The sequence below is a fragment of the Sapajus apella genome, unplaced genomic scaffold (assembly GCF_009761245.1).
Source record: "Sapajus apella isolate SASKATOON/1434 unplaced genomic scaffold, GSC_monkey_1.0 scaffold89, whole genome shotgun sequence".
Taxonomy (NCBI): Eukaryota; Metazoa; Chordata; class Mammalia; order Primates; family Cebidae; genus Sapajus; species Sapajus apella.
The window spans coordinates 5,100,814-5,113,362 of NW_022437029.1; the positions used below are offsets into that span (position 1 = coordinate 5,100,814).

Consider the following 12,549-nt stretch of genomic DNA (forward strand, 5'->3'; position numbering starts at 1 on the left):
TGGCTTGAGCCACCGCTCTCAAAGACTGAGGCCATAACCCTTTGCAATATCCACATGGCGCTAACTCCACAAGTGCACAGATGCAAGAGCTGTGGAGGCGTGGTTTCTCCCACCAGATTTCAAAGGATGTCATGGACAGCCTTGGGGACCAAGCAGAAATTTGCTCCAGGGTGGGCTCACTGCAGAGAATCTCCACTAGAGCAATGCTTAGTGGAGCCAATGGGGGCAGGCTGTCCCCAAGACCCCAGATGGAGCCAATGGGGGCAGGCTGTCCCCAAGTCCCTAGACTTGTAGAGCTGCCAGTGTGCAATGCCAGCCTGGGAGAGTCTCAGGTACCCAACTCCAACTGCTGAGAGCTGCATTATGGGCTGCTCCCAGCAAAGCTTTGAGGGTAGGGTCCTGTGGAGCCTTGGAAGCCCAACACCCACCCCAGTATATCTAGAAGGCATGACATTGAGTCAGACGGGATTGTTCTCAGGCCTCAAGATTTACTATTGTGGCTGGGTGTGGTGGCTCATGCCCATAATCCTATCGCTTTGGGAGGCCAAGGTGGGCAGATCACCTGAGGTCAGGAGTTTAAGACCAGCCTGGCCAAGATGGTGAAACCCTGTCTCTACCAAAAATACAAAAACTAGCCAGGCATGGTAGCAGGCATCTGTAATCCCAGCTACTCAGGAGGCTGAGGCAGGAGAATTGCTTGAACCCGGGAGGAGGAGGTTGCAGTAAGCCGAGATGGCGTCACTGCACTCCAGCCTGGGAAACAAGAGTGAGACTCTGTCTCAAAAAAAAAAAAAAAGATTTAATGTTGTTTTCATGTTCTTTGCCTTATTGGGTTTTGGACTTACTTGGGACCTGTTATGACTTTCTTCTTTCCTATTTCGCCCTTTTGAAATGAAAGCGACTGTATTGTGCCTGTCCCACCATTATAATTTGGAGACACATACCTTGTTTGGCTCCTTAGCACCAGGCTGGAGGGAAAGTTGCCTCAGGATGAATCCTGCCTTAAATGTCATCCATATTTGACTTACATGCAACTCTGGACTTTAGACTTGAGTTAATCCTGGGACAAGTTAAAATGCTTGAGGCTAGTGGGAGAGAATGAATGAACACATAAGGATGATTTAGGCAACGATGGACTACCTATGTGACAGTGACCCTGTAAGATTTTACAAGGGCTTCAGGGGCAGTAACATGCATGGAGCTGTCATCTCTTGTGATCGCAGTGGAAAACTTCCTATTGCCTAGGAACAGCATAGCCTTCATAACATCACAGCACAACACATCACTTCCCCGTCCCAGGGGATGCTCGTGTCAGCAAACCTGCCGTCTAGCACATACAGTTATGTAGAGAACGTAATACTTGATGATAATAAGTGACTATGTTACTGGTTTATGTTTCTTATTATACTATAATTTTTACCATTATTTTAGAGTGTACGCCTCCTACTTGTTTTTTTAAAAACATAATCGTAAAGCAACCTTAGGCAGGTCCTTCAGGAGGTATCCAGAAGAAGGCACTGCGATCACAAGAGATGACAGCTCCATGCATGTTACTGCCCCTGAAGCCCTTCCGGTGGGACACGACGAAGGGGTGGAAGACAGTGGGTGACACTGAGGGTCCCGACCTGGTGTAGGCCTGGGCTAATGTATATGTTTGGGTCTTGAGTCTTAGTTTTTTATAAAACAGTTCAAAAAGTTAGAGAAAATTTGAATAATTAAAAACAGAAAGAAGTTTATAGATTAGGAATATAGAGAAAAAGATATTTTTATACAGCTATACAATGTGTTTGTGTTTTAAGTTAAGTGTTACCATAAGAGTCAATTTTATTTATTTATTTTTTCGACATAGCGTCTCACTCTGTCACCCAGGCTGGAGTGCAGTGGTGTGATCTTGGCTCACTGCAACCCCCGCCTCCCAGGTTCAAGCCATGCTCTTGTCTCAGCCTCCCAAGTAACTGGGACTACAGGTGTGTACCACCACACCCAGCTAATTTTTGTATTTTTAGTAGAGACAGGGTTTCACAATGCTGACCAGGCTGGTCTCGAACTCCTGACATCAGGTGATCCACCTGCCTCAGCCTCCCAAAGTGCTGGGATTACAGGCGTGAGACATGACACCCGGCTGAGTCAAAATTTTTTGTAAAAAATTAAAAAGTTGATAAGGTAAACAGTTAAAGTAAGCTAAGGTTAATTTACTATTGAAGAAATAAAAATTTTTAGAATACATTTAGTATAGCCTAAGTGTACAGTATTTCTAAAGTCTACAGTAGTGTACAGCAATGTCCTAGGCCTTCACATTCACTCAGCACTCACTCACTGACTCACCCAGAGCAACCAGTCCTGCAAGCTCTATTCATGGTAAGTGCCTTATGCAATGTACTATGTTTCACTCTTTTATCTCATATTTTTATCGTAATTTTTCTTTTTTTTTGAGACAGAGTCTTGCTCTGTCGTCGCCAGGCTGGAGCGCAGTGGCACAATCTCAGCTCACTGTAACCTCTGCCTCCTGGGTTCAAGTGATTCTCCCACCTCAGCCTCCCAAGTAGCTGGGACCACAGACACGTGCCACCACGCCTGGCTAATTTTTGTATTTTTAGTTGAGATGGGGTTTCACCATGTTGGCCAGGATGGTCTCGATCTCTTGACCTCGTGATCCGCCTGCCTCGGCCTCCCAAAGTGCTGGGATTACAGGTGTGAGCCACCACGCCCAGCCCTTTACTGTAACTTTTCTATGTTTAGTTGTTTAGATACACAAATACTTGCCAGGTGTCACAGTTGCCTACAGTATTCAGTACAGTAGCATGTTGTGCAGGCTTGTGTCCTAGGAGCAGTCGGCCATACCACAGAGCCCAGATATGGGGTAGGCTGTACTATCTAGACCTGTGTGAGCATGCCCTGTGATGCCTGCTCAATGATGAAATGGCCTAGGAGTGTGTTTCTCAGAACATATCCCCATCATTACATGACACGTGGTTATGTCTTGTATATGAGAAGGACACAAATTCTGGGGAGCCAAGGGTGGAATACCACGGTTTGAATATGTTTCCTCCAAAATTCAGGTGTTGCCAATGCAACAGTATTAAGAGGTAGGGCCTTTAAGAGGTGACGGACCATGAGCCATCTTGCTTATGAGATTAGTGCTCTCATAAAGAGGCTTTGCATAGCATACAACGGCTCGCCTGTCAGCCTCCACTCTGTGAGGACACGGTGCTCCTCCCCTCCAGAGGAGGCAACACTAAGGCGCCATCTTGGAAGCAGAGAGCTGCCTTCACCAGACCACCAGACCTGCCAGTGCCTTCATCTGGGGCTTCTCAGCCCCCAGCACTTTGAGAAATAAATGTCTGTTTTCTAATAAATTGCTTGGTCTCAGGTCTCGGGTATTTTGTTATAGCACCACAAAATCATCTAAGATACTCAGTTCTCTGGTTCTTGGCCTGGAAACATTCCAGTGTCATATTAACTCCTGGATGTTCGTAAGTTTTCTAAAACAACAACAGCAACAATTTATGCATCTTTTTAATTGTTTTTGTCAGGCAGGTTGGCCTGTACGTAGTTGCTATCAGCTGTATTTCAATTTGTTTTCTTCTTTTGCCTTACCAGATCTGAAGCTTATTAATGTCAAGGGCTGCATTGTAATTTTATTTCTTTTTGAGACAGGTTCTCGCTCTGTTGCTCAGACTGGAGTGCAGTGTCATGATCATGGTCGAGGCATGTCATGATCGTGCCTCAACCTCCTGGGCTCAAGTGATCTTCCCGCCTCAGCCTCCTGAGTAGCTATGACTACAGGTGCACACCACCCTACCTGGCTATTTTTGTATCTTGTGTAGGGATGGGGGTCTCCCATGTTGCCCAAGCTGGTCTCAAACTCCTGGGCTCAAGGGGTCCTCCCACTCAGCCTCCCAAAGTGTTGGGATTACAGGTGTGAGCCATGGAGCCTGGCCTATATTCCTTTTTATGTTCTCAGAACTGAGGCCTTATTGTTAGTGCCTGATGTACTTTTTAGGAACTCACTAAATATTGGTTGATGAATGCCTTCTTAGTATGGGGTCCTTCCTCCTGATCTGGGGAAAGATAACAGAAGAACACTCAACATTACACAATGTCAAAATCAAATCTGTATAGTGCAGCAAAGGTAGAGTTTCAGGGGCATGGCCAGGGTCAGGTAGCAAAAGAACTGCAAGAAATACCCATATAGAGCAAATGAAAACAAACAACCTTGGGCACACAGACAGGAAGAAGTCATAGGCTGTAAGACAGTAAGGTGGGGATAACATTGCCTGTCCTTCAAACTTCAATGACAGGTTTTTGTTGCTTATGATTTTTAAAAATGCTGTGTAATCATTGTTAGAATATTGTTGCCTATGAGATAAATTAGACAGTTAAGAAAAACACTTGTTGATTCCAGGACACACATGGTTCATTTGAGGATGCATATTAGACTTACTGGTGCCTGTATGGCATGAACTTTGGGAGTCAACTTGGAATTTCGCACCTGACCTCGCCTCTAAATAATTGTGAGCAGAGTTCTTAACTCTGTGAGCTTCTTTTCCTCCCCTGCAAAGGGAGATGACATAGCTTCTCTTCAGGGCTGTTGGTTCCACGAGATGAGACCCTGCTGGTCAGTGCCTGGCATGAGCAGGGGCTCAGTGCATGTCCACCTGGTCCGTTCTCATGATCCCAAGCCGTGAGCTCACCAATGAGCTGAGCCGGCCACCACCACTTTTGGACAGTAGACAGCACAATGTCTTCCAGAAAAAGGCATGTAACATATTTATTAATTGATCTTCTGCTGGCAAGGATGAAAATAAAAAATATCATATTTACTGAGTATTTATTTCTTCTTAGGGATTAAAGAAAACAAAGGTGATCATTTCTCTGCTTCTTCTCCCAGGGCTTATGCACTTGGGGCCAGGGCTGTAGTCCTCAAACTGACCCCCACTTTCCTTACACCCCTCCCAACCAGCCTGCACTCCCTCTCAATGAGCACCCACTTATCTTAATTACTTATTAAGTTGTAAGTTAATTGTTTCATTTGCTATTAATTAATAATTATTCCAAAGACCCTGATGCCAATTTCTGCAGCAGGCTGTTTCCTTATTGGTGTCTAGTGCCTTGTATAAGCTAATACATGTTTTTCTTTTCTTTTTTTTTTTGAGACAGAGTCTCACTCTGTTGCCAGGCTGGAGTGCAGCAGCACAATCTCAGCTCACTGCAATCTCCACCTCTGGGTTCAACGATTCTCCTGCTTCAGCCTCCCTAGTAGCTGGAACTACAGGTGCATTTCACCATGCCAGCTAATTTTTGTATTTTTAGTAGAGACAGTGTTTTACCGTGTTGGCCAAGATGGTCTTGATCTCCTGACCTTGTGATCCACCCGCCTCGGCCTCCCAGAGTTCTGGGATTACAGGTGTGAGCCACCGCTCCTGGCCAATACATGTTTTCTTACAGAAAATCACCTAATGTTTTTCTTAATAAAAACAACTACCTCCCATCTCATTGCAAAGAGAGGGCCTGTTCTCTATCTTTGGTAAATGGAAGAAATTTAATCCCCTCTGGTGATGGGAAATAGCTGTTTTAGTGATGTAAACAGGGGTGGCCTTACTGTGAGCAAAGTGTCAGATTCTGACTGGTGAGATTAAAGATATGATCCCAGATGAATTGTAAAAGGGTTATATTGGATTTTATGTCTGCTAACATCACAGAATAATGCAGGTACAGAAGATTTAATGCCACTATTTAACTCCCTCCACCCTGCAGAGACATACCCGAGCAGCTTCTCTCCAGGCCGTTCTCTTAAGTCTGGAAACATCTCCCTTTCTTCTGCCTGCCTGCCCCCTTTAATCCGGAAAGCTTTTAGAAGCCAGGGCCCTTCACAAAAACCCTGAGAACTCCCTTTGACCAAGATAATACCACGAAGGAAGGAGAGCTATCTGAGTAAGTTGGAAGATAACTAGCCATAGGGCACGCTAACAAGTTCCCATGGGACACTGAAAACAAAAGATCAAATTAAAGCTGATGAGCATATTGGCTCACAACATAGGATCCCAGATATCAAAAGAATTAACAAAAGAACACTTAGAAATGTGTACTCAGATTTAATGAATGTCCAATAAGAGGGAAACAAGATTAAAAAAAAATTTTTTTTTGAGGCAGAGTCTAGCTCTGTCGCCCAGGCTGGAGTCCACTGGCACGATCTCAGTTCACTGCAACCTATGCCTCCTGGATTCAAGTGATTCTCCTGCCTCAGGCTCCAGAGTAACTGGGGCTACAGGCAGATGCCGCCAAGCCCAGCTAATTTTTGTATTTTTAGTAGAGACCAGGTTTCACCCTGTTGGCCAGGCTGGTCTCAACCTACTGGGCCTCAAGTGATCCACCCACACCTTGGCCTCCCAGTGTGCTGGGATTACAATGTGAGCCACTGCGCCTGACCTTAAAAAATTTTTTATATCAAAGTTCAGTGTTCAAAAGGTTAAAAACATGACTTACATACAAACACGACTTACACACAAACACTAGTGAGAGATTCAACAGGACATTAAAGCTGTTTCAAAGTAGGACTCGAGAATGTATTTAATCAGGAAAGGTTTGCCGACATGACTTAGCTAAGAGTATTACTCAGGTTGCCACAAAGTACTGCAGTGAGTGATTTAAACAAGAGAAATTTATCTTCTCATAGTTCTAGAGGCTGTAAGTCTGAGATCATGGTGTTGGCAGAGTTGGTTTTATCTGAAGCTTATTTCCTTGGCTTATAGGTGGCCACCGTTTCCCTATTTATTGTTTTGTTTTTATTTTGTGACAGGGTCTTGCCCTGTCACCCAGGCTGGAGTGCAGTGGCACAATCATAGCTCACTGCATCTTCCACCTCCCAGACTCAAGCAATGCTCCCACCTCAGCCTCTGGGGTAGCTGGGACTACAGGTGCACACCACTACACCTGGGTAATTAAAAAAAAATTTTTTTGTAAAGACAGGGTCTCAGGATGCTGCCTCAGCTGATTTTGAACTCCTGGGCTCAGGCAATCCTCCCAAAGTGCTGGGATTGCAGGCATGAGCCACAGCACCTGGCCTCCGTTTTGTCTTCATGTGGTCTTCCCTCTGTGTGTGTCTGTGTCCTAATCTCTTCTTATGAGGACAGCAGTCATATTGGATTAGGGCCCACCTTAATGACTCCATTTTTCATTAATCACCTCTTCAAAGGCCCTATCTCCAAATGCATTCTGAGGAATTAGGGGTTAGGACTTCAACATATGAATTGTTTTCAGCAGGAGATGGTTAATGTCCAAAATTGGTTAATGTCCTAACAGGACAAGAAAACTGTAAGCTATGGGGTGACTTTCTTTACCAGAGAGAAATTGTTTTCTAATCTACTCCTGCAGTGAGCTGAGATTGTACAACAGCACTCCAAAAATATAAAATTAAGAATCTAGGCCAGGAGCGGTGGCTCATGCCTGTAACCCCAGCACTTTCGGAGGCCAAGGCAGCTGGATTACTTGAGGTCAGGAGTTTAAGAGCAGCCCGACCAACACGGTGAAAACCTGTCTCTACTAAAAATACCGAAATTAGCCACGCATTGTGGTGGGCACCTGTAATCCCAGCTACTCCAGAGGCTGAGGCATGAGAATCGCTGGAACCTGGGAGGCGGAGATTGCAGTGAGCCGAGATTGCACCACTGCATTCCAGCCTGGGTGACAGAATGTGAGACTCTATCTCAAAAAAAAAAAAAAAAAGAATTAAAAAAGATTCTCTTTTATGACAATAGATCTAACTGAGCCTCAGCTTCCTTAGCTATTAACACTGTACTGACTGAAAGTGATCTTTGTCATCTGACCTTGATGTTGGCTGGACATGCTCCAGTGCTAAGTCATCTCCAAGTTCCCCAAATTATGTCAAATTCATAAGGTACTAGTGCTTAGTACTTACGTCTAGTGCCTGACTTAGTACTTTGTACTACTGCCTGACTTATGTCAAATTCATAAGGTACTAGTGCTTTTCTCTATGGCATGTAAAGGGAAAATATTCTATCACCCAAAACCAGAAAACTTCAATCATATCCTTCATGTTTCCCCTTAATAGTAATAGTTTTATCATTCTTCTTATTAAGACAATGTATTTTGTTATTAAATAAACAGGAAATCTTATCCCTTTCCCCTCTGTAAAAAAGAGAGCAGTGAATAAAATTCTACAGAGTTCTCTGCACAAGTGGATGATGATTTTCTTAGCAAATTTTTCTTTCTTTTCTTTTCTTTCTTTCTTTCGTTTCTTTTTTTTTTTTGAGACAGGGTCTCACTCTGTTGCCCAGGCTAGAATGCAGTGGTATAATCTCAGCTCAGTGCAACCTCTGCCTCCTGGGTTCAAGTGATTCTCCGGCCTCAGCCTCCTAGTAGCTGGGAATGCGGGCATGTGCCACCATGCCTGGCTAATTTTTATATTTTTAGTAGAGACAGGGTTTTACAATGTTGGCCAGGCTGGTATCAAACTCCTGGCCTCAAATGATCCACCCGCCTCGGCCTCCCAAAGTGCTGGGATTACAGGCATGAGCCATCACACCCTGCCCACAACAGCTCTTTCTGTAGTAAAGATTGTAATTTGCATATTAACCATCTCAATTGGATATTTTCCAAATATTTTCCCCTGCTTTTCCTTTGATCAATTGATTGTTTTATTTACTTATTCATTCATTATTTGGGCGAATTTTGCCATGTACAAGTCTTATATTTTATATGTAGTAGTCCTTTAAAATACAGTTTATGGTCCTAATACAGGGTAAAACAATTGCATATTTAAAAAAATAATTTCTTAAAAGATAGGGACTGACGGTACAACCTTATCTACATTCTGGAATTTGGGTAATCATTAAACAGCAACAAATTTAGATTTGCAAAGAAAAGTCAATTATATTGTAATAAACAATGGTGAGCTAAGAAAAAAAGAATGACCCTACCAGAGTAATTTCCAAGAAAGTATTTAGAAGAGAAGTTAAAAAAAAAATCTATGTGCTGCAGTGGTTGGTGGAAGCAACAGTTTTCATTCATTCTGGATTTTTCTGTGAGGGTAACTGATCTTTAAAAAGTTGAAGTCCCTGGAAAAAGAAAGGCTCTGGAAAGTAGGCTAATTTTGTTTAAAAATTCATGAAGCTCTTTGATAATACAGCACGGTTGGGGAAATGCCAGGAATTGAGATCTAGTCACAAGAACAAAGCTAAAGTATTTTATGTCATTAAATGAAATAAAAAAATTTAAAAGGATAATTTCAGCAACTTTATGGCTATTTTCCAAGAGATCACTTACAACCTCAGATCTGCAGCTGTGACCAGAAATTATCTGGGTTCCCCCCGGCACAGGATGAGAAGATAAAGACAGTCCTGAGTTCATACAAATCTGAGCCTATTGCCAAGGATAATTTCTGAGGAAGTGAAGTTGCTACAAAAGATTAACAATCTGCCAGGCGCTTGGCTCATGCCTGTAATCCCAGCACTTTGGGAGGCCGAGGCAGGTGGATCACCTGAGGTCAGGAGTTCGAGGCCAGCCTGACCAGCATGGTGAAACCCCATGACTACTGAAAATATAAAAATTAGCAGCATGGTGGCAGGTGCCTGTAATCCCAGCTATTTGGGAGGCTGAGACAGGAGAATCGCTTGAACCCGGGAGGTAAAAGTTGCAGTGAGCCAAGATCAAGCCATTGCATTCCAGCCTAGGCGACAGAGTAAGGCTCCATCTCAAAAAAAAAAGTTAGCAATCTGCCTTTAAGAAAGTGTGGCATGGAGTGTGAATTTGAAGCCTTAAAAAAAATAAATTAGCAGAACTGAAAACATAAAATATATTGTCATTGTTGTTGTCATATTCTCCAAAGCCAAATGAAAATTCTGCAGGCACCTCAAATGTCAGGTGTTCAAACACAGCCTCTGCCTCCCTCCCAAGCCTCCTCCTGAGGTCTTCTTTTGTTCTGGCTTCACCCGCCTTGCTGTCCAAGATAGAAAGCCTCCACATCTAGGATGCCTCCCTCCTTTTCTCCTTGCCTTGACTTTGGTAATAAAAAGTGATTACAGTGGCCTTCCCTTATGTCATTTCTTCCGGGGAAACTTCCCAACCCCTGGTAAAGTTGTTCTTTCAACTGTGCTTCTAAAAGGGAGGTGCTTTAAGTGTGTGACTGAGCTTATCATGATCGTTTTGTATTTCTCAGTTTATTCACATTCCTGGCACATAATGGGTGCTCACAATAATTTCTTGAGTTGAAGTTTAATCCAGGAAGGCCATTTACTCACATGATGCGTTTCTGTGGCTGAAATTAGTCAGGCTGCTGTTTTATCATCGCTACTCCTTAATCCTTGCAGATTCCATTGCTATAATTTTTATGATGGCTCTACTTTGGACAGGATTCACGGGGCTTTTTGCAGCTGTTGGTGACTGCCTACAAGACTCTAGACTGTATCCCCAGGCTTGTAGTCTCTGTAAATTAATAGGCCACCGTAATCACTTTTTATTATCAAAGTCAAAAAGCCACCTCAGATGCAAGGCATATTGTACTCTTTGGGAAAATATTTCTGAAAGCCATTCTCATGAATCTGTTAATGGCAAAATGAAAATGCATATTGCTTTTTTAAAGAGAGATTTCTTTTTTTCAGTCTATTTGCAGAAGTAGCTTTTACATTATTTCACAAAGGGCATTTCGAATGCTTCTGTGCTACACATACTGAAATCATGTCAGTTGAGATAAGTTTGAAAATAATCTGCTCAGGCTAGGAGGCTATAGCTGTATGTTAGCTCTCAAGAAAACGTGTCTAATTCAGTGATCCCCACAGCCAAATGGTCAGGCTTGTGGTCAGGTGGATGGTAAGCTGATCTGCAGTCATGGTTATGGAAAAGCTGAATAGACAGGTGGTCATGACAGCCATACAGCCCAGTTCACATAGTTTCTAAGGGACAGGGATTTGATCCTAGCCACCATATTATTCCAGAATATTACCCACGAAAGGCCCTTGGAGCAGTTTAATGCTTTAGAACATTATGCAAAAATCCCCCTTCGAACAGAGGCTGTTTTATGTTTGTTTCCCTGGGGATGGACTTGATCAGGCAATGGGAGACAAAGAAGTGTCCCGGTTTTGGGCACCGACAAAACACTTGAGTAATATAGAAAGAAGGAGAATAGGCTTCTGTTGCCTCAAGGCTATGAGAAGCTCCAGCTCCCAGAGGCATTGAGAGGTCAAGGGTCTAGCAGCGGGGAGGAAGTATGTTAGGAAGCTCTGCTAAAGACCTGAGACTCTGCCCACACCCAGGAGCAGCCATGGAGGACTCTGCTCACTGCAACCTGTATTCCCAGTACCCCTCCAGCCTAGCCTGTTAACCACGCGGCCGCAGGCTACCTGGCACACCTTCAGGCATAGCTGAGTACCGAACAATCTTGCCCATGTGTAAATCCCTCTTATTCCCAGCCCTCCAGACAGGCCACCAAATACCTGTAAGCCCAGGGGAAAGAAGCTGGGGCGTTGAAAAAGAAAGTGCCCCGGGATCCCGTGTTTGGATCCCCTTCCACGAACACTCTTACGCTCATGGAAGCTGTTTTTCTCTATCTTGCATTTTCCCTCTGGAGTCCCCTTCCACGAACACTCCCTGCATGGAAGCCTGTCTTCCCCTCCTAAACTCCACCTCTCTCTATTCCCTTCCACTCAGTGTGGAAGCTGCTTTCCTCTCCTGGATTCCATCTTTCTGGATTCTCTCATTCAAAAAAAAAAAAAGTGCCCCCCTCCTGCCATCCTGCCACCCTACACTGTTAGCTCACTGGAAGAAGGGCCTGAATAGAGCCAGCCCAGGTCTCCACCCTCAGGTGGTCAGTTACTTTCTGCTGAAGAAATATTGGATGAAAGCAGAAGAGTGAAGAAGGGAAAGGAAGTCAGCTGGCCATCCCGGTTACAAATATTTAAGAGCACCTGCTATATCTTAGGTATTCTGTTAGATGTTGAGAATAGCACAGGGATTTCCTGCCCTGGAAGAGAAGAGAGACAGGAAGGCAAGCAAGTAAGCAGACTGGGTCAAGTGGCTTCAAAATAACAAGCAATGGGTTATTCTACCCATGTGATAGAATACTACTCAGCGATACAGAGGAACGGAGCGCTGAGGCGTGCTACAACTCTGACGAACCTTGGAAACGTTAAACCCAATAAAATAAGCCAGACACAAAAGGGCACATATTGTATGCTTCCTTGTAGGTGATACATTCAGAAGAGATAAATCCACAGAGACGGAAAGTAGACGAATGGTTGTCAGAGGCTGGGGAACGAGGGAATGGAAGAAACTACTTACTAAGTAAGTTTTACTTTGGAAAATGATTTGGAACTAAATAGAGATGGTGGTTGCATTGTGAATGTACTGAATATCACAGAATTGTGAACGTACCGAATATCACGGGACTGCGAACGTACCGAATAGCACGGGACTGCGAAGGTACCGAATAGCACGGGACTGTGAAGGTACCGAATAGCACGGGACTGTGAAGGTACCGAGTATCACGGGACTGTGAACGTACCGAGTATCACGGGACTGTGAACGTACCGAGTA

At 44.0% G+C, this 12,549-nt stretch overlaps 1 pseudogene; it reads right to left on the bottom strand.

Moving 5' to 3' along the window:
* Positions 1–11,334: 11,334 nt before the first annotated feature.
* The window catches only part of LOC116534696, an 18,794-nt pseudogene continuing 17,579 nt past the window's right edge, over positions 11,335–12,549 (bottom strand).